The following is a 7,691-nucleotide window of genomic DNA, read 5'->3' on the forward strand; positions in this document are numbered from 1 at the left end:
CTTTAGATCTCGGTATGGACATTATGAGTACGTAGTCATGCCGTTCGGCGTGACGAACGCTCCAGCAGTCTTCATGGACTACATGAATAGGATCTTCAGGCCGTACTTGGACAAATTTGTGGTGGTGTTCATTGACGATATACTCATCTACTCCAAGAGCTGTGAAGAGCACGAAGAACATTTGAGGTTGGTACTTGGAGTGTTAAGGGAAAAAGAGCTGTACGCTAAGTTGTCCAAATGTGAATTTTGGATGAAGGAAGTGCAGTTCTTGGGTCACGTTGTGTCCGCTGGAGGGATTTCAGTTGATCCGGCCAAGGTGCGAGCGGTATTGGAATGGGAAAGCCCTCGTTCGGTAACAGAAGTTAGAAGCTTTGTGGGACTCGCGGGCTACTATAGGCGTTTCATAGAAGGATTCTCTAAGATAGTAGCACCGTTAACACAACTGACCAGGAAGGATCACCCGTTCGCCTAGACCGATCGGTGTGAATCTAGTTTTCAAGAGCTGAAGCGGAAGTTGACGAGCGCTCCAGTTTTGGTAATTCCGGACACTGCCAAACCTTTCGAAGTTTACTGTGACGCATCTCACCAAGGTTTGGGGTGCGTTCTTATGCAAGAGAAACGAGCAGTGGCGTACGCCTCTCGGCAATTGAAGATACATGAGAGGAATTATCCAACGCACGACCTAGAGCTGGCAGCGGTCGTTTTTGCTCTGAAGATTTGGAGGCACTACTTGTATGGATCCGTTTTCCAAGTCTTTAGTGATCATAAGAGTCTCAAGTACCTCTTTGATCAAAAGGAGTTGAATATGAGGCAACGGAGGTGGCTTGAATTCCTAAAGGATTATGATTTCGAGTTGCTTTATCACCCTGGTAAAGCGAACGTTGTGGCGGATGCTCTAAGCAGGAAGGCAGTTCATGTCTCGGTAATGATGGTTAAAGAGCTAAGTTTGGTGGAGAGTTTCCGAGACCTAAGGTTACAGTTCGAATTAGGAGCGAACGTTATTAAATGCTGTAACCTTAGGATATCCAGCAACGTGTTTGAGAGGATTAGAATGAAGCAACTTGAAGATGAAGAATTAGTGAAGATAAGAGGCGCGCTCGGCACAGATAAAGCAAAGGAGTTCAATGCTGGGACGGACGGCCTACTACGTTATATGGGTAGGACGTGCGTTCCTAATGATGGAGACTTGAAGCGGATGATATTAGAAGAAGGGCATCACAGCCGTCTTAGCATGCATCCGGGCATGACTAAGATGTATCACGATCTCAAGCAGTCGTTTTGGTGGCCAGGGATGAAGAATGATGTTGCACGCTTCGTGGCATCATGTCTAACATGTCAACGAGCTAAGACTGAATATCAAAGACCGGGTGGACTACTACAACCCTTAGAGATTCCAGAATGGAAGTGGGACAGCATTTCAATGGACTTCGTGACTTACTTGCCTCGCACGGTCAAGAATCACGATTCCATTTGGGTGATAGTGGATCGTCTTACAAAGAGTGCCCACTTCCTAGCTGTCAACTTGAAGATGTCCATGACCAACTTGGCCAAGCTCTACATCAAAGAGATCGTTCGTCTGCATGGAGTGCCGTCCAGCATCATCTCTGACCGAGACACAAGATTCACCTCTCGGTTTTGGCAGTCGTTGCAAAGCGAATTGGGCAGCAAACTCCAAATGAGTTCAGCGTACCATCCTCAGACGGACGGTCAATCCGAGAGAACAATCCAAACGCTCGAGGATTTATTACGGACGTGCGTACTCGATCACAGGAGCGTTTGGGATGAAGTGCTGCCGTTAGTGGAGTTCACCTACAACAACAGCTTCCAGTCCAGCATTGGAATGGCTCCTTTCGAAGCTCTTTACGGACGCAAATGCCGCACGCCACTTTGTTGGTTTCAAGAAGGAGAAAACATATTAACGGGACCGGAGCTCGTTCAACAAACGACTGACAAGGTGAAATTAATTCAAGAGAGATTGAAGACATCCAGAAGCAGGCAGAAGTCATACGCGGATAAAAGGAGGCGACCCTTGGAGTTCAAAGCTGGCGATCACGTTTTTCTAAGGATGAATCCGACTACTGGAGTAGGAAGAGCGTTGAGATCAAAGAAGTTGTCTCCCAAGTTCGTGGGGCCATACCAGATTTTGAGAAGGATTGGACCTGTTGCATACGAGCTAGCCTTGCCTCCACAATTGTCCAACCTTCATCCGGTATTTCACGTCTCTCAACTCCGAAAGTACGTATATGATCCCTCGCACATATTGGAGCTTGAGGACGTTCGTCTTCGACAAGACCGAACGCTGGAGATGAAACCGGTTCGCGTTGAAGACGTTCGCACTAAGTTATACAAAGGGAAGGACGTTCGACTGGTGAAAGTGATATGGGACGACAAGACTGGCGACTCTACTTGGGAAGTTGAGGATGCCATGAGAGACTTATACCCTCATCTATTTCCTGGTAAGTCTTCAATTTTCGAGGACGAAAATTTTTGTAGTTAGGGGGATTGTCACGTCCCATTAATGTCTGTGCTGAGTCACCACTGTACTCCCATAAATGCGCCGTGCCACGTGTTCTGAGCATTTGGAAATCCACCAACGAGCCGTGCATGTGCGCCACTTGTCAAAGTGGAAGCTTCTGAAATCAGTGGTGGAGCGCAAGTGTCGTGTAGAGGGACGCTCGTCCGTCTGACAGTGGGTTTTGAACAAAAACAATTTTTCTGGAAAATCTCCCACTCTCTACGCGCACCTTCTTCCCTCCCAAACTCAGACTTTTCCTCTTCTCCTCCATCTCTCTAGAACCTCCCAAACTTCTCTCTACTGTAACTCACCAAGCTCTTCTCCGTTCACGTTTCAGCGCCGTAGGAACGTTCCCTGCACCGCGAGCTTCAATTCAAACCGAACAACTTCCAGTTCTGGTAAGTGTCGCTTGGGCGATCGTTTCTGGAGTTCCTGTAAACTGTTTTCAGCTGCATGCAACGGTGTAGGCTAAGCCTTCCTTTTTCTTTTGGTTAGTTTAGTTGGAGAGCTTAAGAGAAACGTTGAGAGAGCTTCTTTTAGACGAGTCAAGATCCACTCCTTAGGACGTTCGCTACTGAATCCGGGTAAGGGAAGCTTATTGTGATTTAATTTATGCTGTATGTTGTATGCATGTTCGATATGGATTGAATGCATGAGATGTATGTTGATGTATTAGTTATGAACGATCGCTGTTACAATGAACGAATATGGTATGTATTGGTTGATTTGTATGTTGATGATTGCTTGGTATGAATGATTAATGAGAATCTTATAAAGTATGACATTTGATATTTTGATACGATGTATAAAGTATGAACTGAAGTATGATAATATGAATTTTGTAATGTATGAGATTTATGGTGGAGATAGATTATAAAATATGAATCATATGAAAAATCTGGGCAAAATAATAGTTCTTACTTTGATAACGCACGCTCGTCATCGAACGTTCTTCTACCGTTCGGTTTTCCCTGACAATGATTTAGAGTAGGAATTCTTTCATTTGGAAAGGATTCGACTTAAGAACGAGCGTCCCCCTTTGAAATGCTATTTGAGCGTTCGTCCCAATAGCGCTCGGTTTATACCAAGCGTTCGTCTTAAGTAGCGCTCGGTCTTACACTGAGCGTTCGTCCTAATTTGTGCTCAGTCATCTGTTGAACGTTCGTCCTAAGTGGCGCTCGGTCTCAGACCGAACGCTCGTCCATTTCCGTAAATTGCAACGAGCGAGAATAGCGCTCGTCCTGAATTCCCATAAGCGTTCGTCCTAAATTTAAATAGCGTTCGTCCAATATATTTAGTGACGTTCGTCCAAGTCTTCGGTGACGTTCGTCCAAAAATTTATTAAACGCCTACTTCCGCGCTCGGTCATTGACTGGCGGTTTGTCCCCTGAATTAAATTGTGTTCGGTTTATTTTATTCAACCAAGTTGTGAGGTATCTATCCATTGGATTCTTTCCAGAGTCATTGAACTTAAATTATTCTAAGTACTTCCCGATCGTAATAGGGTTAGTCCATTTAACTAATTCAAAGAAGTCTTTCTCGGTCTCGCCCTTGACGTTCGTCCTCGTTATGAAGAGGAGTGAACGTTCGTCTTTTTAAGAAAGTGGAACATATAATGAAAATGTATTCAAGAGGATAAATTAAGGTGTGCGAACACTATGTGAATTGAAATTGTGATTTTGGATTTTGAACGAGCGTTCCAGGGTGGAACGACTCTTGATTGGATATTGAGATTTGTAAGTATGAACGTGGTAAGCTTAGATGGTGATTCATTCTGATATTCCGTGAGTGCTCGTTCTCAAGTAGAGAGGAGTAAGTCATGCGTGGGAATGGCAGGAGGTCTAGTCCATAACTGTAACTTGGACAGAACAGACTAACCTTAGGTGGCTACTAATGAGCATTCCAGTTACCCCACCTGAGTGCACGGACGCCTTAGCTACACAGGATTCATACAGTCCGGACGGTCGGTCTAGTATCAGGATTTTGGATGAAATTTATGTATGAATTGAATGTATATGTTGTGAACTTACTTGCTGGAATTGATATGTATAAAATGTATGTTTTGGTTTGAATTAAATTCAATAAGCTTACCCTGTATCTCTTTCTTGTGTTGTCGTTCGTCCTTGAACCTCCGTCTTGTCTATGCAATGATCATCCGTGTGGATGTGAGCAGATGGAGAGGCGTTACTGGAAGAAACACTGGAAAAAGAAAATTTGGAGGACGCCAACCTCGTAGAAGTAGAAGTGAAGGCCGAACAGTGAGGGCGTTCGGTTTTTAGTTATAGTAGTTAGAATAGCGAGCGGCTGTGAGCGAGCACTCTTTTGTTTTTTGTAAATAGTTGGACGTTCGGTCATTGTTTTGTAAACCGTTCGTCCTCTTTTATTTTGTGAACGCTCGTTGTTTTATGTACATTAACGGCCGTTCGGCCTCTTTCACTATTGTCGTTCCCTTTGCTTTAAAACTGTTTTGAATTATTAATATATGTGATTATTCTAAGTATATAGTTGATGACTGTATAATTTTGGGATGTTACACTATTAATATCTAAATATCCAATATCAGAATTTTATGCTTTTCTTCAATAAATTATTAGGCTGTTATTTTTTGTTTAGCTTCCCTGTCCCAACCTGCAATGAAGTAAAAAGGGTAAACATTCTCATTCCAATATTATTATGATGAAATTTGACTGTCTGTTATTGCATTTCTTTTTCTTTTGTCGACTGTTTATGATGGACTCAATTGAAGCTTATTGTTGTGGACCGTTGTCTAATTGAATCTGTTTGTGGTCTGGTGATATAGTTTCGTGTAATGGTATGACATTCAGTAAATAATTAAAATTTGTGATGTTACAAGAAAAAAAAGTTGTTGCTGTTTGACAATGAAAATTTGGAACTATATACTTTTATTTGGCAAACTGGTTGGACTTGAAATTGGTTTTGGTGTCTCTACTTAGAAAATAGATATTGGACAAACGCAGGATTTCTACTTTCTCTGGTATGCATTCCATGCAGCTGAGAATGGAGGCAATTATTTTAACGTTATGAATTTTTCAATATAGGTTTCTTAGTTGATGGGTGAACCAGAGTTTTATTGAATGCATATCTTTGAGGTTTTCGTACTTACTCGGTTTCTTCTATAAAGTGAAAACCAATGATAGTGAAAAAAATGGGTAGAATTAGTATTTGGTTCTATTTTTATGTGTTGATATGTTGTTTATCTCTTTTGTAATTTATTAAATATTGTTAAAATAATTTCATCTATGTATCACCATTAAGCCTAAGTAGGGTGTGGTGTGTTAGACAATCTATTAGGTGTACCTATAGCCGTACCTAGTTCAGTACCTAGGTGTTTAGTGTAGTCTTTTACGTTGTGTTCGCATCATGGATAGTACTGTTCAAACATATTTCTGAAGATAGAATTACAAAATATAGATATGAAAAGACGTTGATGTTTAGAGAGTCTGGCCCTCCCTATTTTTATTATTTTTATTATTGTTATTACTATTATTATTATTATTATTATTTAATAATTTAAGTAGTTATTTATTTATATAATTATATACATGTTCTGAGTAGTTAATATATATTAATTTTATATTCATTTTTATTGAGGATTTTAAATAATATTATTAATGTTTTATTTATTTTATATATCATAATATACGTTTTGTGATTTCTTATAACTACTAAAATATTATTTATTAACTACTTATTAATTTTCTCTTATAATGTTACTGTTATCACTATTCAAAGAAACATAAAGTATACTCCGTCAAACTATTTTATCAACATGATTCGAGAAATTATGATTTACTAACATTTAATAGTGGATCAAATTTATAAACATTGTATACCTAATTGACTAGTAAAATTAGTTAACAAATATTTTTATTTTCTTATGGTCCCTTTTTTATATATGTTTAATACTTTGTTGGTATTATTTATGTCTTGTTTCGGTTTTAATATATTTTCGGTATGGCTTAATTACCTACTTAGTCCTCATGTTAGGAGATAATTTTCTGTTGAGTACCCGGTTTTAAAAATGTAGGCATTTGGTACCTATGTTTTGAAATTTGTATTAATTCAATCCTATCCGTTATATTGTAAGTAACGGCGTTAAATGTTAAATGATGTGGACGAGCGTGGACGAGAGTGCAATTGACGCTCGTCCAGCGAGAAGAGGACGCTCGCCTTGTGGACGCAAGTGAACGAACGCTCGCCCAGTGGACGCTCGTCCAGCAAGTACGTTCAGTGGACGCTCGTCCAGCGAAACGAACGCCCAGTCAGGCAAAAGAGGACGCTCATCCAGCGAACTAAGAGGACGCTCGTCCAGAAGCGCTTAGTGGACGCTCGGTATCGAGAAGTGAGACGCTCATCCACGCTCGTCCACATCATTTAACATTTAACGCCGTTACTTACAATATAACGGATAGGATTGAATTGATACAAATTTCAAAAAATAGGTACCAAATGCCTATATTTTTAAAACCGGGTACTAAACAGAAAATTACCTCCTAACATGGGGACTAAGTAGGTAATTAAGCCTTTCGGTATCAAGTATATGCACAAAAATTACATTTTAGGTCAATCTTAGGAAAGAAAAAACAATTAAATATTGAATGATCACCGTAATTTGCTTTAGTCTTGGCTAAGATACGAATTTTTTTTTTCAATATTTACACAATCTTAAAACAAATTATTCTCTGATTTAAAAAAAAAAGATTATTACTGTCTTAAAAGATAATTTAATCAGTAATACGATTCGTTCAATTTATTTTATTTTTGAAATATAATTTATACGAATATTCATAAAATGGATATGTTTAATAAAAATATTAATTTTTAAAGTAAATTTATAAAGGTTGTCACTGACACATAAAAGTAGTGAGTATTATTTTAAATGTTAGATGTTTAAAATAATATCTACGATCTTCCCTATAAAAAGAAATGCTTCCTAATATATAATCTAATTATTAAAATTTGTCTCTTGTTCCTCCCTGCATCCAATAATATACTTGTATTTGTTTGTAACTTCACCATTATTTAATTGTGCCCATAATAATTGTTTTTCAAAGACTAATCTATTAAAGTTTTATAATCCAAGAAGCTTCATTCATTGAAGGATAAATCATCGTTTAACTTTTTCTTCTTTTCCATTGTGGGGAACAAATGCATA

The sequence above is a fragment of the Vigna umbellata genome, chromosome 4, assembly GCF_029865625.1.
Source record: "Vigna umbellata cultivar VRB3 chromosome 4, Vumbellata_1.0, whole genome shotgun sequence".
In the NCBI taxonomy this organism is placed as follows: domain Eukaryota; kingdom Viridiplantae; phylum Streptophyta; class Magnoliopsida; order Fabales; family Fabaceae; genus Vigna; species Vigna umbellata.